The sequence below is a fragment of the Hemiscyllium ocellatum genome, chromosome 9 (assembly GCF_020745735.1).
Source record: "Hemiscyllium ocellatum isolate sHemOce1 chromosome 9, sHemOce1.pat.X.cur, whole genome shotgun sequence".
Taxonomy (NCBI): Eukaryota; Metazoa; Chordata; class Chondrichthyes; order Orectolobiformes; family Hemiscylliidae; genus Hemiscyllium; species Hemiscyllium ocellatum.
The window spans coordinates 24,674,195-24,697,654 of record NC_083409.1 but is presented as its reverse complement, the minus strand read 5'-3'; the positions used below and the strand labels follow the sequence as shown (position 1 = coordinate 24,697,654).

At 41.2% G+C, this 23,460-nt stretch overlaps 1 protein-coding gene across 5 annotated transcripts in view; it reads left to right on the top strand.

Annotated features, from left to right (window-relative positions):
- Positions 1 to 23,460, top strand: part of cep350 (centrosomal protein 350) — a 158,676-nt gene that overhangs the window by 575 nt on the left and 134,641 nt on the right. The window lies entirely within an intron of this gene.

Sequence of the window (23,460 nt, the reverse complement as noted above, 5' to 3'; positions counted from 1 at the left end):
GAGCGGCCGGGAGAGAGAGAGCGCGCGGCCGGGGGGGAGAGAGAGAGCGAGAGAGAGAGAGCGGGCGGCCGGGAGAGAGAGAGAGAGCGGGCGGCCGGGAGAGAGAGAGAGAGCGCGGCCGGGAGAGAGAGAGAGAGAGCGCGGCCGGGAGAGAGAGAGAGAGAGCGCGGCGGGGAGAGAGAGAGAGAGAGAGAGAGCGCGGCGGGGAGAGAGAGAGAGAGAGAGAGAGCGGCCGGGGGAGAGAGAGAGAGAGAGAGAGAGAGAGCGAGCGAGAGCGAGCGGCCGGGGGGGAGAGAGAGAGAGAGAGAGAGAGAGGCCGGGGGAGGGGGAGAGAGAGACCGGGGGAGGGGGAGAGAGAGACAGAGAGGCCGGGGGAGAGAGAGAGAGCCCGGGGTGGGGCGGGTGGGAGGACGGGGTCAGGACGGGGAGGGAGAAAGGGAGGCCTGGGACCAGGATCGGGAGAGCCGGGGGGACGGGGCTGGGAGAGAATGGAGGGGGAGGCTGGGGCCAGGGGAAGAGGGAGTGAGAGGGGGAGGGGAGAGGGCAGTTGTATAAGACTCTGGTGCGGCCGCATCTGCAGTTTTGGTCACTATACTATAGCAAGGATGTGGATTACCAGCATGTTGCCTGGTATGTTAGGAAGATCATATGAGGAAAGGCTGAGGCAGTTGGGGCTGTTTTCATTGGAGAAAAGAAGGTTTAGGGGTATCTTGATAGAGATGTACAAGATTTGGGGTTTAGATAGGGTTGACCATGAGAACCTTTTTCCATGTATGGAGTCAGCTATTACGAGGGGGCATAGCTTTAAATTAAGGGGTGGTAGGTATAGGACAGATGTTAAGGGTAGATTCTTTACTCAGCGACTCGTGAGTTCATGGAATGCCCTGCCAGTAGCAGTGGTGGACTCTCCCTCTTTATGGGCATTTAAACGGGCATTGGATAGGCATATGGAGGATAGTGGGCTAGTGTAGGTTAGGTGAGCTTGGATCGGCGCACCATCGAGGGCCAAAGGGCCTGTACTGCGCTGTATTTTTCTATGTTCTATGTTAAAAATGACAGTAGATGCTTGACTAAAATAACGTTGCAGCAAATTCACTGTCATTGCTTGTGGCAGAAAAGAGTTTTGAGTTGTATTGGGTTACGTAAGTAAATTGTTTTAACTTTTAATATAGTGTTTTTGTGCAGAGAAGCAGTAGTTAATTTTTTAATGTCTTCCTGAAAACCTGCAAATGAGTGCAATTAGTTGAAACTCCCTGAAGACATGGTCAGTTTTGACATCACAGCCAACTTCCAGATGCAGTATTTTTAAAGCTAGTATAAAGGCTGCAGAAACTTAGAGTCCTGGCAAATGCAAGTTGTGCACACAATTTTGCAATCTTTTTGGCTAGTTGAACATTTTAAATTTTTGTGGTTGAATTTAAACTTTAGGCCTCTGTTTATTCCTTACCATTTGGTTTTCATCCTTCAATGGAGATTCTTGCCATGATGAAAAATAAGACTATTCCTTCCTGTCGATCTGTTCTTTTGTCCTTATCTACTACAATTGTGTGGACAATTTTTTTTCAACTTTTCTCATTTTTTCATGGGTAACAGGATTACTGGCAAAGCAAGTGTTTGTTACCCAAACCTATTTGCACTTGAGAAGGTGGAGTTTTGCACCTATGCACTCCTTGGAGTGTAGTTATGCTACAGTGCAGTTAAGGAGGTAGTTCCAGGACTTTGAATCACTCACTGAAGAAGTGGTGATATCGTTCCAAGTCAGAATGGTGAGTGACTTAGAGGGCAACTTGCAGACGGTGAGGTTCCCGTGTACCTGCTGCCCTTGCTGCTCTAGCTGATCGAGGTTGTTTGTGTAGGAAGTAGTATTGAAGCAGTTTGTAGACGTGCACGTTACCGCTACAGTATGCGGGTAGTGGGGTGAATGTTTCAAGTTGATAGAGTGCAGATCAATAATGCCTTGTCTTGGATGATATCAAGCTGATTCAGTGTCGCTGGAGCTGCAGTCATTCAGGCAAACAGAGCGAATTCCATTATACTCCTGATTTGTGCCTTATGCATATTTACAGTCATTGGGGAGACCAGAGCTGAACTTTCTCGTAATTTCCAGGCTCTGATCTGTTCATATAGCCACAGTATTTGTATGGCTGAGCCAGCTCTGTTTTGGGTAACTGGTAGCACCTATGATGTTGATGGGAGATTCAGTGATGGTAATGCAATTGATTGTCAGAAAGTGCTAGTTAAATTCTCTCTTGCCAGAGTTGGTCATTTCCTGGCACTTGTGTGATGTAAATATTAATTGCCATTTGTCAATCCAAACCTGGATATTGTCCAGGGTCTTGCTTCATTTGGTCATGGACTGGTTCAATATCTGAGTCGACGTGAATAATGCTGGTCATTGTGCAATCATCAGCAAATGTCTGATCTGTTCATAAAACCAAAGTATTTATATGGCTGGACCAACTCAACTTCCGGTCAATACTAACATTCAGTGCATTGATGTTGAGGGATTATTTTGGTAATGCCTTTGAATGTCAAAGGGAAAAAGAACTTTGCTTTTTTGTTTAAATCTGATTATTGTTTGGCACTTGTGTGAACATTTGCCTGAATTAGGAGCAGGTATTTGATCTCTTGAGCCTGCTTTGCCATTTGATAAGATCATGATCTCTACTTTCCTGTGTGCCCCCATATTGTGTAAGATTAATTTCAACTCCATATCATACCACTTTTTAGCGTAAGCCTAAATTTGTCCAGGTCTTGGTGCTCACGGACACCCACTGCTTCAGTGTTTAAGGAGTTGCAACTATGGTTAAACACTGTGCACGCAACAATAAATGTCCCCACTTTTTACCTCCTGGTGGAGGACAGATATGAAATGCTGCTAAGGTAAACATGACCACCTGAAGAAGGAGCAGCATGCTGAAAGCTAGTGCTCCCAGATAAACCTGTTGGACTATAACCTGGTGTTGTGATGTTTAACAATGTAGATAAAATCCCATAGGGGGAAGGAAAATAGGTAGAAATGGCAAGAATTATTCTGACTAAAATAAGGTAGATTTTAAATGTCTTAAAGGTAGAGATAACTTGTTTGATCAAAAGGAATTAGTGAGGGAATTTCAATCCTTTGGGCTTAGGTGATGAAAGTGACATCAGTCAGTGCATGAGTGCATTCAGGGAGATATTTCTGTACGTGAAAGTAGGTTACATACAGATGCATAGAGAGATTCAATTTGAAACTTGGAACCAATAAGTAAGGTGATCTGTAATAAATGTATTGTTCAAATTGAGAATAATATCAGGGTAATAAGAATATTGCTAAAGCTTAGGGAGAGTTTGGAAGCCAACCAAGAAGGCAGTGAAATAATGAAGTCTGAATGTCGCAAAGATGTGATGAGAGCTTCAGTTAGAAAATGGTGAGTGTAAGCAGTCTGTGATGAGCATGTGGCAGGAGGTCTGGAGTCAATGGCGATGGTTCATGATAATAAAGCTTCAGCCTTTTTTTTCCTGGAAAAGATTGAAACTTGAGTCAGTCAAAAATATGTTATTGCAGGGCATGTTGGAATCTCGGAAGTTGTGGAGAAATAAAATTAAGTGGCATGTAGGACTGATACATTAAACTGCATTCATTTAATGCAGGTGAAGGCAGCTGAACTCAGAGCATAATTAGGAGCATGGGACTGGGATATCATAGCAGTTACAGACATGACTCACGAATGGATAGGGCTGGCAGCTTCATGCTCCAGGATACAAATGCTAGAGGAAGGGTGGATACGGAGGGGGCTCGGTGGGGAAGCCTTTTTGACAAGGGATAACAATATGGCTGTGCTTGAGGGGGCTATTCCTGGAAATACATTTAGGGAAGTTAGTTAGGTGGAATTGAGAAATAAGAAAGACATCAACACCTTATTGGGATTGTCCTATTGACCCTCCCAGTAGTCAATGGGAAATGGAGAAACAATTTTGTAAGGAGATCAGTTATCTGTATGAATAATGGATGGTTATTGTAGGGCATTTTAACGTTATAAACATAGACTGGGACTGCTATAGTGTGAAGGATTTAGATGGAGAGGAATTTGTGTGTACAAGAACATTTTCTGATTCAGTATGTGGAAGTACCTATTAGAGAAGGTGCAAAACGTGACCTACGTTTGGGTAATAAGATAGGGTAAGTGACTACGGTGTTAGTAGGGGAGCACTATGGGGCCAGCGACCATAATTCTATTAGTTTTAAAATAGTGATGGCAAAGGATGGATCAGATCAAACAGTTGAAGTTCTAAATTGGAGGACGGCTAATTTTGAAGTACTGGCAGGTGGAATTAGATTGGGTTGTGCTATCTGGTCGGCATGGACGGATTGGGCCGAAGGGTCTGTTTCCATGCTGTACATCTCTATGACTCTATAATTTTCAAAAGTTGACAGGGAACGGATGTGCGCAGGTAAAGAGACACATGGAAAATGGGAAGCCGTCAAAAATTAGATAAAGATTCCAGAGACAGTATGTTTCTGTTAGGGTGAAAGGCAAGGCTGGTGGGTGTCGGAAATAAGACCATAAGACATAGGAGTGGAAGTAAGGCCATTCGGCCCATCGAGTCCACTCCGCCAATCAATCATGGCTGATGGGCGTTTCAACTCCACTTACCAGCGTTCTCCCCGTAGCCCTTAATTCCTCGAGACAACAAGAATCTATCAATCTCGGCCTTGAAGACATTTAGCGTCCCGGCCTCCACTGCACTCTGTGGCAATGAATTCCACAGGCCCACCACCCTCTGGCTGAAGAAATGTCTCCGCATTTCTGTTCTGAATTGATCCCCTCTAATTCCAAGGCTGTGTCCACGGGTCCTAGTCTCCTCGCCTAATGGAAACAATTTCCTAGCGTCCACCCTTTCCAAGCCATGTATTATCTTGTACGTCTCTATTAAGTCTCCCCTTATCTCCTAAACTCCAATGAATATAATCCCAGGATCCTCAGCCGTTCCTCATATGTTAGACCTGCCATTCCAGGGATCATCTGTGTGAATCTCCGGTGGACATGTTCCAGTGCCAGTATGTCCTTCCTGAGGTGTGGGGACCAAAACTGGACACAGTACTCCAAATGGGGCCTAACCAGAGCTTTATAAAGTCTCAGTAGCACATCTCTGCTTTTATATTCCAACCCTCTTGAGACAAGAGACAACATTGCATTCGCTTTCTTAATCACGGACTTAACCTCCATGTTTACCTTTAGAGAATCCTCGACTAGCACTCCCAGATCCCTTTGTACTTTGGCTTTACTAATCTTCTCACCATTTAGAAAGTAGTCTATGCTTTTATTCTTTTTGCCAAAGTGCAAGACCTCGCATTTGCTCACGTTAAATTCCATCAGCCATTTCCTGGACCACTCTCCCAACCTGTCTAGATCCTTCTGTAGCCTCCCCACTTCCTCAGTACTACCTGCCTGTCCACCTAACTTCGTATCATCTGCAAACTTCGCTAGAATGCCCCCAATCCCCTCATCCAAATCATTAATATATAATGCGAATAGCTGTGGCCCCAACACTGTACCCTGCAGGACACCGCTCGTCACCGGCTGCCATTCTGAAAAATAACCTTTTATCCCAACTCTCTGCCTTCTGTTAGACAGCCAATCCTCAATCCATCCCAGCAGCTCACCTCGAACACCATGGGCCCTCACCTTGCTCAGCAGCCTCCCGTGTGGCACCTTATCAAAGGCCTTTTGAAAGTCTAGATAGACCACATCCACTGGGTTTCCCTGGTCTAACCTACTTGTCACCTCTTCAAAGAATTCCAGCAGGTTTGTCAGGCATGACCTCCCCTTACTAAATCCATGTTGACTTGTTCTAATCAGACTCTGCTCTTCCAAGAATTTAGAAACCTCATCCTTAATGATGGATTCTAGAATTTTACCAACAACCGAGGTTAAGCTGATTGGCCTATAATTTTCCATCTTTTGTCTTGATCCTTTCTTGAACAAGGGGGTTACAACAGCCATCTTCCAATCATCCGGGACCTTTCCTGACTCCAGTGACTCTTGAAAGATCTCAACCAATGCCTCTTCTGAGAGGTGGCTGAGGAAATAGCACTCTAGGGTGTATCCCATCGGGGCCAGGAGATTTATCAATTTTAGGACTTTTTAACTTTTCTAGCACTATCTCTTTCGTAACGGCAACCATACTCAACTCAGCCCCGTGACTCCCTTTAATTGTTGGGATATTACTCATGTCTTCTACTGTGAAAACTGACGCAAAGTATTTGTTAAGTTCTCCTGCTATTTCCTTATCCCCCATCACTAGGCTTCCTGCATCAGTTTGAAGTGACCCAATGTCTACTTTTGCCTGTCGTTTGTTTCTTATGTACTGAAAGAAACTTTTACTATCATTTCTAATATTACTGGCTAGCCTACCTTCATATTTGATCCTCTCATTTCTTATTACACTCTTTGTTGTCCTCTGTTTGTTTTTGTATCCTTCCCAATCTTCTGATTTCCCACTGTTCTTAGCCACTTTATAGGATCTCTCTTTTTCTTTAATACATTTCCTGACTTCCTTTGTCAGCCATGGTTGTCTAATGCCTCCCCGGATAATCTTTCTTTTCTTGGGGATGAACCTCTGTACAGTGTCCTCAATTATACCCACAAACTCCTGCCATTTTTGCTCTACTGTCTTCCCGGTTAGCCTCTGCTTCCAGTCTATTTTTGTCAGTTCCTCTCTCATGCCTTCATAATTACCTTAATGTGAGACAATGTGAGAAATTGAGGTTTTGGTAAAGAGAAAGAAGGAAACGTATGTCAGATATGGCAATGGCAAGTCTCCATTGAGTCTCAAGCCTGTTTTACTAAGTTTGCTCCTCTGGTAAGATTTTTTTCAAATTTCACCATCAACTATCACTTGTTCTGAAATTAGAAAAATTCTGAATTCTGAAAACCAGCTGGTCCCAAGCATTTCAGATAAAGAATTGTGCACCCGTGCACCTCCAATTTTGGTGTTTGTTGTCGAGCCAGTTCTTTATCCAAATGACTAGTTCTTCCTACATTCAACATGATCTTACCTTGCTAGGTCTACTATGAGGAACCTTGTGAAAAGCCTTACTGATGTCCATATAGATCAAGTCCACGGCTTTGCTCTTATCAATCCTCTGTTACTTCTTGAAAACTTATGCCTTGTATTTCTGGATGCCCCAACCCCAGGGAAAAGACCTTGTCTAATTATCCTATCCATGCCCTTCATGATTTTAGAAATCCCTAGAAAGTCACCCATTCTGCCTCCGATGCTTCAGGGAAAACAGCTGCAGCCTATTCAGCCTCTCCCGATAGCTCAGATCCTCCAACCCTGGCAACAACCTTGTAAATCTTTTTTGAACCCTTTCAAGTTTCACAACATCCTTCTGATAGGAAGGAGACCAGAATTGCATGCCGTATTCCAAAAGTGGCCTAATCAATGTCTTGCATACCTCTGCACCATGACCTCCCAACTCCTATACTCGATGCTCTGATCAATAAAGGAAAGCATACCAACTGTCACCTTCACCATCCTAAGTACCTGCGACTCTACTTTAAAAGAACTGTGGAACTTTGCATTCCAAGGTTTTTTGTTCAGCAGCGCTCCCCACGACCTTACCATTAAGTGTGTAAGTTCTACGCTGCTTTGTTTTTCGAAAATGCAGCACCTCTCATTGAAACTCCACCTGTCACTCCTCACAGAGTGGAGAATGTCATTAATATAGAAAAACAGCATGCGAAACAAATCAGAGTGCTAAGAAATGGAAAAGAATTGAATGAGCGGAGGGCCAGTTCCCTTAAGGAAGATACTAGACAGCCATAAACAGAGATCAAGTGGTAAGTGATTTGGTGGCAAACATTTCAAAATATATTAAGGTCTAAGATGTACAAGGTAGTTAAGATATCTGACCAGAATGCAGCCATGAGCCAGAGAACATGGCCAGGAAGGTGGTTAAGTGCTCGCGCATTCCAACTAAAATTCCATGGTAAAGGATAATCATAGGGAAGACGACTTGTCTTTCCATTCGCACGCAGTTCGGAAGGGCCCTCAAGCAACTACCTATAATCCACTGTGCAGCCTTATTAATTGTTGCTTTTCACAGTATCATTTTGTACAAAGATTGTCTGCTGATCATATGTTCAATTAGAGCCATACACATAGACAGCATGGAAACAGACCCTTTAGTCCAACCAGGTATCCTAAATCAATCTAGTCCCATTTACCAGCACTTGACCCATATCTCTCTCAACCCTTCCTGGTCATGTACTCATCCCGATGACTTTTAAATGTTGTAATTGTACCAGCCTCCAACACTTGCTCTGGCAGCTCATCCCATACATATACGCACCACCTTCTGCGTGAATATAGTTGCCCCTCAGGTCCCTTTTAAATTTTTTCCCTCTCACCCTAAACCTTTGCTCCTCATGATTTTATAAATCTTTATAAGGTCACCCTCAGCCTCTGACACTCCAGCGAAAACAGCCCCAGCGTATTCAGCCTCTATCTATAGCTCAAACCCTTCAACATCTTTGTAAACGTTTTCTAAACCCTCTCAAATTTCACAACATCCTCCCTATAGGAGGAAGACCAGAATTGCGCACACCGTTCCAAAAGTGGCTGAACCAATGGCTTCCTAACTCCTGTACTCAATTCTCGGAACAATAAGGCAAAGCATATCAACTGCCTTCTTCATCATTCCATTTATCTGTGATTCCACTTTCAAGGAACTATGAACTTTCACTTTGTTCAGCGACACTCCCGATGACCTTATCATTAAGTGTATATATCCTGGTTTGTCTTTCTGAAATGCCGAACCTCACATTTATCTGAATTAAACTTCATGTGACACTCCTCACCCCATCTGATCAAGATTCCATTTACTCTGAGGTAACCTTCTTTGCTGTTCACGGAGTGTAATGTCTGTCCCGTCTGTTGCTGAAGTTGCAGGTTTAGTTTTTTGCCACTGAAGCAGGAGGCTTCAGAAGGAGACTTTAGAAATAAATTCCTAGAAGCCTGCCATAAAGTGTTTTAGTTCTGCTGTCACTGGTTCCTGGAAGTACTGAGGATTAATGCCAAGTTTTTGTTTAGTCCAGTTTTTTGTGAGTGACACATGATGTCAGTCAGAATATTGTTGCAACTTATGATCCAAATTAATGGAAATGGAACATGAGGGGAAGTTTACTAAGAGTTAATATCCTTGGTGACATACTTCATTAACATTTGACCTCTGATTTTGAGCCTGTCATTCTTTTGAATAGAGGAGTGCCTCAGGTCGGTGCTGGGCCCATTGCTGTTTGATATCCATAGCAATGATTTGGATGAGAATGTACAAAGCGTGATTAGTAAGTTTGCAGATGACCCTAAAACAGGTGGTATCGTGGACAGTGAGGAAGATTCTCAAATTGCAGCAAGACCTTGATCAGCGGGGAAATAGGCTGAGAAATGGCAAATGGAGTTTAATATAGGTAAGTATGAGGTGTTGCATTTTGGCAAGTTAAATCAAAGTAGGAGTTTCATGTTGAATGGTAGGGCCTTAAGGAGTGTAGTAGAAAGGTGGGACCTTGGAGTTCAGGTGCTTGGTTCTCTGAAAGTCGATTCCCAGGTAGACGGCAGTGAAGAAGACTTTTTGCATACTGGCCTTCAGGGCATTAAGTATAGAAGTTATGTTGTAATTGTACAGAACAATGTTGAGTCCTCACGTGGAGTGTTGTGTTCAGGTTTGGTAACATTGCGATAGGAAGGATGTTATTAAACTGGAAAGAGAACAGAAGAAATTTAGAAGGATTTTGCTAAGACTCAAGGGCCTGAGTTATAGGGAGAGGTTGAACAACCTAGGACCCTTTTTCTTTAGAGCATTGGAGACTGGGCAGGATCTTAGAGAAGTGTGTAAGATCATGGGAGGCATGGATAGGGTGAATGCATTCAATCTTTTCCCCGGAGTTAGGGAATTGAGGAAGAGACTTTAAGGTTAGAGGGGAAAGAATTAAAGAGAACGAGGGCCAACTTTTTTGCACAAAGGATGGTACACACGTGGAATGAGGTGCCAGTGGGAGTGGTTGAGGTGGGTGCATTAACAACATTTAAAAGACATTTGGACAAATACATTGATAAGAAAGGAATAGAAGGCTAAGTTCAGGGAAATAGGGTTAGAGTGGATGGATATTTTGGTTGGCATGGACCAGTTTGGGCCAAAGGACCTTCTCTGTGCTGTGGGACTATCAGGGAATGTGACAGTAACTGATGATATGAAAGGTTTTGATTAGTGAATTCAAAATTGTTTTGGTTGTGTTTGCTTCATTCCCAAATGGGCAGCAATTTGGTTGGTATGACTGCCTGAAACCAGATGTCAGGGACCATGTAGAAATTAAATAATCAATTCAGGATATTGGGCCTGTTAGATCCTGACTGATCTGAACTTTGATTCTATTTACCTGTTGTTCATTAATACCCTTCCTGAATGCAATCTAATAATCAGAACGTTATACAGACAATTTTGGATTTCCAGTGTAACTGTCTAGAAAAGGGTTTCCTGATGAACTCTTAAGTACTTTGTTCTAATATAAGCATTTCTCCCCCTTTGCTCTTGATTTTGCCTGTCATAGGAAATGATTTCTGGTCAACTACTATGTCAAATCTTCCTTGCATTTTAAATCCGCTCACCTCCTTTCTTCTATAAAGAAAGGAATTCAAGCCAAGTTTGTGTATCCTGTCCTTGTAATGTAACCTGTGATATCAGTATGTGCAAGGGCCTGGTGTTGTTTGCAGGAAATTCCCTGGGACAGTGCTGAGTGGTGTTTGCAGAGGTTTCAATATTCCTAATCTGCCTACACTGAACAGCTAGACTACAGCTTTCAGTCCCTCTTTGCAGAGCCTTTTTCTTAAACCTGTATAAATCCCAACGTTTTGAAAGTGGATTTGTTCAATCAGGCCCCCATCTTGCCATTTTGATTTTAAAGTTTTGATACTTTTGCTGCAGAAACGAGTAATTTATCTCTTTTATAATATGGGGTGGCACAGTGGTGAGCATTGCTGCTTTACAGCACCAGGAGCCTGTTTGATTTCACCCTCAGATTTCTGTCTGTTGCGGAGGTTGCGTGTTTTACCTCTGCGTGGGTTCGCTCCAGGTGGTCTAGTTTCCTCCCCCTGTCCAAAAATGTGCAGATTAAGTGGATTGGCCATAGGAAATGGGTTAATGAGCAATCGTTTTCTGCTTGGGGACCCTGCAGTCTTCTAGACTTCATATTAAGTTCACCAATTTTAGGGCTTGAACACCTTTCCCAAAGTTTTTCCCTCAGTCCTATATGTCAAGCCTTGTTATTATGTGGGCTGCTATCGCACACATTTTCGGCCGCTAATTGTCCCTATCAGCAGCTATTCATTCCCCAAACTGACCTTTAACCATTCCTTTGTCTGTCCAACTGTTTTTCTATCTCTTTGGGATCTATCTCCACCTGCTTTTGCATTGTTGAACTACTGCAATGCATGTGGAGTAGGTATGCACACTGCTGTTGGAATAGAATTACAGGATTTTGACCCAGTGACACTTCTAAGTCTCTATAGTGTGTGGTCTTGGATGGAAGTTGCAGGTGGTAGTGTTCCTATGGATCTGCTGTCTTTATCCTTCTAGGGTGGTAGAGTTGCAGTGTGGAAAGGGGTGTCAAAAGAGCTTCAACGAGTTACTGCATTGCATCTTGTAGTCAGTGTTACACTGCCTTTGTACATTTGTGCAGAGGAGAGTAAATATTGAAGGTGGTGGATAAGGTTCCATCCATTCAAAGCAGGTTGCTTTGCCCTGGATGGTGTTGAGCTTTTTGTGTTGTTGGAGCTGCATTTGTTCAGCCAAGTGAGGAATCACCTAAGAGTGGGAATCTTGGCTTTTGTTTTTAAGAAGAAGAATTTGCTGTCTCTGTTTATTTGCCAAATCCATCATTGTCTTTGTAGATGCTGCCTTAACTGAAAGTAGCTTGCTCAGTTAACTGGGGTCAGGCCCTTAATTACTTTTATTTTCTTGACTAGCAGCCTCTCCATTTATATGAATTCATTTTAAATGAATCAGCCACCAGAAGAATAATTCCATATGAATAACAGTAGAGATAGGCAAGCAAATGCAAAAACCATGAACTCATCGCAAAGCAGGTTCCAGAACAGAATCAAACATTAATCACAATTCCGTATTAGATCCGCATGATTCCTTCATGTGGGTGAAAAAAAAGGATGGGGGGGGGGGCGTGGACAGGGCAAAAATGTTGCGTTTAGTAACTACGAGCTCCTAAGAATTGACCTTGCATGCATTGTTGCAACAAATGGTCTATTCATGTCTTTAATGGATGGGAGTCTAGATTAGAGTTGTGCTGGAAAAGCACAGCAGGTCTGGCAGCATCTGAGGAGCAGGAAAATCAATGTTTTGGGGAAAAACCCTTTATCAGGACTGAATGGGTGGGAACCTGATGTTGTCACCTACTCTTGAGTTAGTAGTTCAGATTCCTTTCTACATGGGTCACCCTTGATTCCGTCAGCCAATTTAATGATGGTCAAGATCTGATTTGCCAGATTTTTGCCCTGTCCATGCCCCCCCCCCATCCTTTTTTTTCACCCACATGAAGGAATCATGTGGATCTAATACGGAATTGTGATTAATGTTTGATTCTGTTCTGGAACCTGCTTTGCGATGAGTTCATGGTTTTTGCATTTGCTTGCGTATCTCTACTGTTATTCATATGGAATTATTCTTCTGGTGGCTGATTCATTTAAAATGAATTCATATAAATGGAGAGGCTGAGCTCAGCAGGTAATAGTGAAGGCAAAGTGCTGTTGGCCTTTAATTCTCATGGAACAGTGTGTAAAAATAGAGAGGTCTTGCTAAAATTATACCTAAAATCAAGCCTGAAGATTTTGATCCCTTTATCTAAGGAAAAATGGACTGATATTTGAGGTAGTTCAGAGAACGTTCACTATTAATTCTGTGTGGAGGGATTTTCTTATGAGAGGTTGAATAAGTTACTCTTGTGTTCATTGGTGTTTAAAAGAATGAGAGGAAACCTAATTGAAACATAAAGAATTCTTAGAGGCCTTGACAGTGTAGATGCTGAGAAGTTGATTCACCTTTGTGATAAAGTTAAGGGCCAGAGGGCATAAACTAGGGGTAAGAGATCGCTCATTTGAATCCAATTAGGAAGAATTTCTTCTCAGGATAGTGAGTCTGTGGAATTCTTTACCATAAGGTTGTCAGGGCTGGGAAGCTAAACATATTCAAACCAGAAATGAATTTGTGTTTGGTAAGAAAATAGAAGGATATGTGAACAGGCAGGAAAGTGGAATTGCGGATTATCAAATAATCCATAAGTTTATTGAAGGGTCGAGTGGACTTAGGCTGATTGGTCTGTTTCTTCTATGTCTTATCATCTTTTGATAAACCTGTTGAACTGTAACCTGGTGTTATGTGATTCTTAATTTAGTAGAATTTAGGCTGTGTTTGGAGAGGAATTTCTGAGCAGTGAAAGTTTGTCAGCTGCAATTTATATGTCTCTCAGAGGCTTTTCCCTATCTACTTGGTTCCACTTTCTCTGCTGTTTCCCAGAAGCCTTTATTTTAAAAAATAAAGTGCTTCTTCATCTATTTATTCCTTCTATTTGCTGTGTTTCTGTTTGCTTATTCCATTACAGATCTTATCCTTGATATAAATTTCCCTCAGTGCTCCCTATGGCCTTAAAAGTAGAGCAGCCAATTTTAGGTAGAATGCTTTAATTGTTGTTGACCCCAAACATTATGTAAGCTTATGAATTGAACAAACATCATCTTGTGATATTGAGGTTATTATTTGTACATGATCTGCTTTATTTTTATTCACAAGGGTTTAACATTTGATTGGTTTAGGGAAGTAAAGCTTGCATGTCAGCAATCGGTCTAGGTAGTTAAAGATATGAGGAATCAATAGCATTATTGATTTTTAAAACATAAGCCTTTAGCTTATTCCTTATGGGCCATTGGATGCAGCTGAAAGAGGATCTTGGAGTAGGTTTATGATAACAGTAATCAAAAGTGTTGAATTGGAGCTCCTGTAGCTTTTTTTCTATGTCAAGCTAATATCTTATTCCTATAACCATAAGAATAAAGAACGCTATTGGAAAAGTGGCCCTTTCTGTCGAAGTGGCTGATTGCAAAAGTGTGAAAGTGATTCAGTTGAATGGAGCTTTGGTCGATCTGTTCAGCATCTGGAGGATTGTGCTCAGTTCTGGGTATCTCTGGAAATATGTTTGAGCCTTAGTGGATTTATAGTGCATTGGTGAACTTATTGAGGCAGGTTACATAAGGTGGGCCTGTATTTCCTTGGATATACCTCAAGTGATTTAAATTAAGTTGTTGAAAATGGTTAAGGGATTTGATGGAATAGAAACTATTAAAAGAATTTCCTCTGAAGGAGAGTCCAAAATAAGTGTGTGCAATGTCAACATCACTTAATTGAGCATTTTTTTCACTCCAGTCGCGGGGATCAGGAACATAATTTCCACAAAACTTAGAAAGCTTAATGCGAATAAAGCTTAATAATAGATCAACGTTGTGTAGCCAAGTCAGATAAGTGAAGCTGCCATAAAAGTCAATTATTGAATGGCTGAAGAAAGTCAAGGGGCAAAATAGACTCCTGTTTTTGCATTTCTCTGACTCAAAGAAGTATGAATTAATTCATTGGTTGAGATTTTGTTCTGCAGAGTGCAGTGGTTTTCAGTGAAAGTTGTTCTTCCTTCAACATATGTATTTCTCTGAACGGCTTTACAGATTCGGTTGAATGGTATGATCAGCGTTGTGCAGCGAATTCTTCTTAAAAATCTGCGGAACTTGACTTGCATGCAGTACATTTGTGATTCATCCAGATGGTATTTCTTCTTTTAAGACTGGGCAATGAGTATTAAAAGACAATTTTGTCATAACCATCGTAATTGAGTAGGTCTTTTTGTTCATCTTGTTCACACGTGGATAGTGATAAGACCATAACACCATTAGAAATAGGAATGGAAGTAGTCCTCATCTCATACCTGTGCCACCATTCAGTAGGCTTATTGCTGATTCTCATTCCTCATGTCAGGAATGCACTGTGTGCTTATTTCTCTTTTTCTTCCTTCTGCGTCTCTTCAATTCATCCCTGCCTACTCAAGAAGCAAATAGTCAGATGTGATCATTGAATCCCTCCAGTGCAGAAAGAGGCCTTTTGGCCCATTAGGTATGCACCAACCTTCCAAAGAGCATTCAATGCAGACCCAGCCTCCTACCTTATCCCAAGAACATTAAATGGAAAGGAATGCTGTTATGACACCATTCTTGCCAAACATCCTTGGGATAAGGACACTCTGAGGTTACGTACAGAGTAAAGCAATGTCTTCTCTTTTAGACAAGTGAGTGGAAAGTAACCTTCCCTGATGCTACCCTTAATCAACACTTTTCACAGGGGCAGCAAGGGCTGAATACAGAGTAAGCCTCTCTTTACCTTTAGAACAGAAAATAAACTGGAACTAAAGTTCCCTTAACTCTTTGAACTTAAAGTAAGGTTCCCTTGACACTGTCCTCATACTTTTGGGACAGGGTCAACAAGGGCCAAACCCTATTTGCTCTATGCTCAACTCTTTGTTAATTCCAGTTCCCTGATACTGTTCTTAAAAGGCTACATTATATAACCAATGCAAAGAAAGTTGCAAACTTCCATTGCACCTTCAGGTCCTATTGGATTGCCTTCAATTCAAATAGTGCTCAGCTTCACCCAGCTGAATGTCTGCATGCATAGTAAAAATTGGTGTGTAGTAAGCTTATGGTTTGAACTTGCTCTTGTACTGGAAGATCGTTTTGTTCATATAAAACATGATCAGCAGACTTTCTAAGGATTAGCACCAGGTACTGCACAGTGCAAGGTCTCAGAGTCCTATCTACCCCTCCTAATACTTTTGTTGATGCCTCGTAATGGCTGGTTTATTGGTACTTCACAGTCTCAGATGTTTAGAAAGAATAGTCTGCATGAATCAGAGGCACCGCTTCATATCAGGAAGTTGATATAATATCTGGAATGAGCTGTCAGGAGACATTATAGAAGCAGATATGTTAGCAAGGTTTGAGTCATTTGAACTGGCAGAAGTGGAAGGATAGGACCATTTGCAGGCACATGGGATTAGTTTAGAACGGTATCTTGGTCAGCACAGACATGGTGGGCCAAAACGCTAATTCCTGTGCAGTACGTTATATGTTTTATGTTTCAAATCAGTTGGAGCATACATCTAAACTTTGTGGTGTGGCATGCCCTCTCTAATTGTTCCTGATGCAGTCTCACTGTTATCGGTAACAATGTTATACAACTCATGATACTATACTCTCCTCAGGTGTAAATCAAGTTCAAAATAACAATCTCAATTCTGACAACCTTAGTGCTTTCAGTTCTAATGGATGCAAATTTATACACATGTCCCAGTGTATTTCTGGCAATTTGACTGAAAACTGTTGAAGGTTTGTTTTCTGGCTTTTGACTATAAATATTCAAATTAGCCTGCATTGTAGAATTTAAGTGCAACATTCTTGAATACAAGTTCTTGAGCATTCAAATTTGAAGCAGGAGTAGACTATTCTACCTTGAAGCCTACTCTACCATTTGATAGAATACATGGTATGGCAAATCTGATCGCCTCCACTGCTCTTTCCTGATTTGCCCCCAATGCCAGTTGGATTCTTGACGAACAAGGAGGTCATGTCCAAGCTTGCTCCACTTGGAGTTTTCCACAGACTTCTGACAATCCGAGAGAAAATGGTTCTTTATCTCCATGTTAAATTAGAGACGACTCATTTTTAAACTGAGTTCCGCAGTTTTGGTCTCTCCTTCAAGCAGCAACTTTCAGCATCCACTGTAAATCCCACTCCGGATCTTGTATGTTTCAATGAGATGACCTCTTGTTCTTCTAAACTCTTCAGTATTCCTCAAGTCTAAGCTATGCAACATTTACTTATAAGATATCCACTTCACCTCAGGAATCAATTGTGAGCTTTCTCTGCATTGCTACTTATACTGTTATGTTTGAATAGAGCTGATGTGAAATATGATACTGTAGCAGCATCTTAAAAGTGTACCCTGCTAAAAGGAGACTCTTTGTCTTTAAAAACTGCTCTTGGACAAATGCATTAAAATTGTCTTGCTAGCTCTCTGACTTGACAATTATTCAACATGCACAAACAAAATTAGAAATTTTAGGATTATTGGACCTGAAACATTAACCCTGCTTTCTCTTCACAGATGCGGTCAGACCTGCTGAGTTTTTCCAACAATTTCTGTTTTTGTTTCTGATTTCCAACATCTGTAGTTATTTGTTTTTTCAGAATTAATTATACCACATAATTCTGTTTCCGACAGAGGGAAGTACAAGTGGCACTAAATCCAACCACCAATGTAAATGGGCTTGTGATAGTTGATAAATCTTCCTTACAGAGGCTTAACCTTATGAATGTGAATGAGCGATGAAAACCAAAGTGCTAGATGTCAGTTGTCAAGCTCTTTTAAAAGAGAAGCAAAGTGCTGGAGAGAATCAGCAGGTCTGACAGCATCTGAAGGGAGAGAAACGGCATTCACATTTCAAGTCTAATTTGACTGCATGGGTCATATTCGACATAACATTAACGCTGTTTATTTCTCCACCATCAGTGCCGGACCTGCTGCATTTAATTGTTTTCTGTTTCCATTTCACATTTTGCTTTTACTTGAGCTGGCTTTGTGTTTTGAAAGAAACAAAACTTGTGAAGGAGCTTAAAAAAGAATAGTTATCTTTGAAATGTGTACTAAAGTGCAATAAATGGGTTTGTGAAAAGATAAATCTCATTAACCATTTCAGATACAGGTCTCTATCTTGGTACAATAACTCTGAAGTTATTGAATAATCAATGCATCAGTTTGTCCACAATAGGCTTAGGCTTAAGGAAGTCCCACTTACAGAGAGCTTTGGAAATTATTTGGTTGAGTCATGACTTATTTCCCCCTGGTTTACAAGATCAGCACGTCGTATTTGACCTGGCTTTTTTGGGGCACAATATGTAAGTTATCGTCAGCAAACAACCTCTGATTTCTGTTTAATTAAATCAATATAAACTCTCAAACAGGAGCCCTGTTCCAAACTTGAGCCAAGTATTTCTTCAGAATAGGTTGAATTTATCTCCTGCCCCCATCACTGCTCCCCCTCAAACTGGCTGCTATCTATCAAATATTTCATTCCTTTCAGGAAGATTTGGAAAAGTACATAAGGTGACGGTATCCAGTTAAGATTAGAGAAGACTAGCACTCCAATGATATTATTAGATTTTGGTAATTGTTGGCTTATCCTGAATACAAGAGATTTTGGAACATTTTAGGAGAATGATTAGCAGAGCTTTGTCTGAAAGGAAATGTAAGGCAAAGGTGAAATTATTGAGATTATGCAGTAGGGTTGCTGAAATCTGATGACTGGTTTAAAGTGCAAGGGGTCGATAACTACTCATACTCAAAACATTAAAATGAATTCTCTTTACAGATGCTGACAGGCCTGGTGTGTGTCCATTGTCTTTTAATCCTACTTAAAACATTTGTGATTTTTTTTGTGTGAGAAGTAGCTAGTCATAACGGTAAATTATCCATTCCTGAAGAAGGGCTTATGCCCGAAACGTCGATTCTCCTGTTCCTTGGATGCTGCCTGACCTGCTGTGCTTTTCCAGCAACACATTTTCAGCATAACAGTAAATTATACAATCAGCTACATACCAAGTGTTGTGAATGCAGTATCTGTGTGGTTTGGAGGTGAAGGTTCTGGAATAATTCAGAAATTCATGCCGGGGTCTAATCTTTGGAATGTCTGAGTTTTAATTGCTGTGGTCCTTTGTGCACTGGGAGATCTGACAAGCCATATTTTAACAATATTAACAGAACATTTTTAATATCTTCTTGCACCACCAGAACTAGGACCGAGGCTTAACATCTCATCTGAAGGTTAGTAACTCGGGTTGCAGCTGTACCACCTGGTAGAATACTGCAGGTGACTTTGTTTAATGAGGGATTAAACAACAACATTCAATGTTAGTGATCAAATTTTGATGTGTTAAACCACCTTGCCACCACAGTCTTATTCCCTATTTGCATCTAGTCTGATGCATAGTTTTTATTCATCTGTTTGGCAGTTGAAGATCTCTTTTAGGCCCCACTTGATCAAGCCCCCAATAATTTTGCTGTCAGGGTTGGCCCAACCAGGAGCAAGTAATTCCTAAAGGCATCACTCCAGTTATTAAACTACATGGAGTGTTGATTAGTTCATGTGCCACAGACTTGGAGTGGGCTTGAACCCACAATCTGGTAAGAGTGAGGTAAATTAACATTTGGAAATATGATGACCTTGCACAAAGTAGCCGATTGTCCCTGTGGATTAGGTAAGAGTGATATGAGGCAGAAGGAAAATGGAAGAATGCTAAATTTCTTGTAATAGTCTGGATATGTCAACTTTTAAGCTGGATGGTCAAATTGTGCAGTGATAGGAACATTTGCTATAAATTGTGTCTCATGATCTTATACTCCACAACCACCCGATGAAGGTGCCGTGCTCCGAAAGCTAGTGCTTTCAATTAAATCTGTTGAACCATAACCTGGTGTTGTATGGTTTTTAACTTTGTACACTCCAGTCCAGCACTGGCATCTCCAAATCGGTAACATTTTTTTAGTTTGTTTGGGCAATTATTGCCTTGTTGATCTGTGCTTCATACTCTCAGGTGCTGTCTTTGTAACCACTGGGAGCTTTCACTTGTAGAACAGCAACCATTGATGAGGTTGAACAAATCCATCTGTTCATGAAATTGACCTCTGCTGTGATATATGCTGGTCTTTTTATACAGTAGTCACACTGGCAAGTGCAGGTGTATCTGCACTTTCTCTATTTAACTTGGCTCTGGCCAAACATGGAATTTCAACTGCTGACAAGAGCTGTAAATTTCCTTCCCTGTGGAGCTATCTGCTTCTGTGATTCTTCTTAATGTTTAGTTTTGTTAAATGGGTTGTGGCATACCTCTAGAGCAGGTGGCACTTTAATCTGGGCCTCCTGTCTCAAAGCGACTCTACCAGTGCACCATAAGTGTCCTTTGTTTAGAGTGACCCGTGGAAGCGCCTGTGTGGATCTCTGGGAATCATGCTCTCGCATTCTGGCCAACTTAAGGAGTGAGAGACTTGTTGGAGGGGACAGCCAGGCTGCTTTTGGTAACTGGATGCCTTTGTGTTTGGGAAGCACTTTGCTGTACAGTTGGTTCTGCTATAATGTGGTCGTTCTCTTCTTGTGCAATGCAGTGTTATAAAAAAAATCTCATAATAACACCTTTTAACTGCATTAAAGCCAAGACGTGCTTTAAAAGTTCACGCTTTAGAAACAGTGCCCCCAATTCGTCAATCGCATTACAGCGATTTCACATTAATGAAATGCATATTATAATAGAATGACCTGTAATATTTAGGGAAGTTGCCAAGTGAAAGCACATTAGATATCTATTTTGTATTTGGAATTGGGGAGGTGTTACTCAACTAATCTGGGAGACCAGGCTCGTATTAGTAATGGTGAATATGATAACCGCCTTTGATTGTTTCTAAAATCTTATCTGGGTCACTCGTGTTATTTAGGAAACAAAAGCTTTTGTCCTTAATTGGTCTGGCCTACATGTAATTTCAGACCATGTGCATATGGTTGACTTTTAACTGCCCTCTGAAATTTCCTGGCAAGCCACCCAGTTAAAGGACAATTATGGATGGGAAACTACTGCTGTTTTGTGAGTGTAGCCATATTTGCATAGCAGATTAAAGTCCAGCTCACTTCACTGTAGAATAGTGAGGTGAAACTGTGCATTGTGTGCGTCAAGTGATGCTTGTTATTAGCCATTCTGCTTTGACATGTCTGTTGACAAATCATTTGAGTCAGCTAACTCTCTGTGAGATCAACCGTGATCTCATTGAATTGTTCTGCTCTGTCTTTTGGCCTTTTTCTCGTTTTTCTAATTTTCTCCACTCCAACCCCGAACTATCCTTTCTTCTTAACGCCTTATCTTAGCAACTCTTGAACCCTTTTCTCTTCACATCTCGTTTACAATGAACCTTGAAACATTTCTTTCACCCAAACATATGTCTCCTTTGGTTCAAAGCTGTTTTTGTTTAGTGACACTTCTGTGGAGTACTTCTGGATGTTTTATAATGTTAAAAGTGCTATTTATGAAGATAAACTGCATTGGTTTGACCTACAAGGCACAGTGACAAATAAGTCCTTTGCAACTGTGTAGCATTAAAACTTTGAAGTAGTTCACCCACTGTTTGTCAAAGCACTTTGTATTTGCTGCAGCAGTGATTCCATGTCCTTCATTTGCACACTGGGGGCTGCCTAGAGTCAGATTGAGTTTAGAACTATAAATAGAGTAACAGATGTCTGGGTGTGCTACGGATCTAATGGTTTGTGAACGGAGGTGTCTGACTAAATAGCTTGTGCTTTTTATCATTGCTCAAACTCTGAATTGTATTGCTGCCTGTATCCCCACCACCTGTTCAATTCAATACTTGCTTTTAATACATTGTTAGGGAATTAAAGTGGCTGAGATCCTCCAACCACCAACAAAAGTAGTTAACTAAAAGTATATGGTTTTCTTCAATTTCTTCCTGTCAGCTGATGTAAATTTCAGTCTCAGCAGTCTGCTGGTTTCCTAATTCTGTTGCAGTATTTAGAGTTCTCAGACGTGCAGTTTTGGCAAGGTTTCACTTAACAGCTAGTCATCCTGATAAGATGGGCCACCTTCTTGAACAGCAGTGGCCCTTGTGATGGTGGTAAGTGATTTAGGATTAAATAGAGCTGCCACTGGTGAAGGAGCAAGTCAGGTAGTGAGTGTGGAGGTGATGTGCCTAAGGTGCTGTCTCATTTGTAGTGTCAAAAACATCTTTGAAGTTTTAATGTTGACAGGGTTAGTGTTTGAAAATGTCAGACTGTATCTGAACTCAGAAGTGGCTAGGAAATGAAACATACAGTCGTAACCTTTTTAATGTAGAAAGATGATTATTCCTGTAAGTTGTTGACCCTGTCCTCAATTTCTTCTTGGAATTGAAATTTATTTTCTTCCCTGTTCTGACTGAGAATTTAGCCAAGTAATCACTTATTTTTTCTGAGTCTTTATCATCTGTTGCCGGGCAAATTAGAGAAGGAATCAGAGGGCTGATCCATCCCACATGAGTGCACTTGGCAAAGGGGAATCATTGGATGGATTCTCTTCCCTTTTCTGTCTAAGTTGAAACCGTTCCCTACAGCTTGGAGATTGATCACTTCCAGAATACTTCAGCTTGGTGGTGTGCAACAATATTACAGTGTTGTGTGTAACAGTATAACAGGGCCTGTATCTATTGTTGAGTATTGATCTGTGCAACCTTTTTTAAAAAAGAGAAGAAAACTTGTTTTAAATGGCACCTTCTACAATCATGAGACATTCTTTGTGGTTTACATCCAGTGAAACACTGTAGTGTTCTGAAATGGCAAATGCAAAATACAGTTTGAGCCTATCAGGATTATGAAAACAACAAAATGTTGAGTAGAATAATTTGTTGAAATAAATATTGGCCGGAATGCTGAGGTCTTTTGCATCCGCTCATCTGAAGGACACCATCTGCAATAGCGCAGTACTCCCTGAGTACTGTACAGGTCATGCTGCTAGAATGTGCATTTCATTAATGCATATTTGCTGTAATACAATTGGCAAACTGGGGACCCTGTTTCTAAAACACTAACTTTGAAAACGTGCGTTGGTTGTAACCCGATTACATTGCGAAGACTTTAAGTGCTGTTTCTAAAAAGTGATTTTTCTATATCATGGAGGTTGGACAGCAATGCAACCATTGTGTTATAGAAGAATTATCTGGAGTGAAATGTCTGTCTGGATTATCTGCTCAAATCTCTGGTGGGATTTAAACCCACAATCTGCTGTCTCAGGCTACACTACTGCTATCTGGTCAGTGACTGCCCTTTCCTGCTCTTAAAATAACTGACACGGTCGTGATGAAATACCCTTTGGGTGTAGTCTGCACACACACATGCTTGTGTCCTTAAATTTTATGCATTGCCCTGAAGGCCACCATTGCTAGAGAACAGTAATAGACCAAGCAGATTCAGATTTTATTGTTTAAAATATTAGACGACTTTGATTTATAGAATATTAGATTCCGCTGCTTGCAGAGGAGCCTCTATTATCTGGCATTCGATTATCTGAATTTCGGATCATCTGAACTAGATCGCAAAGTCCCAATGCTTGGCTAAACTGTTATCTGGCATTCGATTATCCAAACAAAACATATCGCTCGGATAATCGAGGTTCCTCTGTAAATAGTTTCCACTGTTTTAATGTTGTGCTACCTTGCGAATCTACATTAGTACCTGAAAAGTACATGGCTGTTCTGGCTAGTGTTTAATTGTTTGCAGTGTT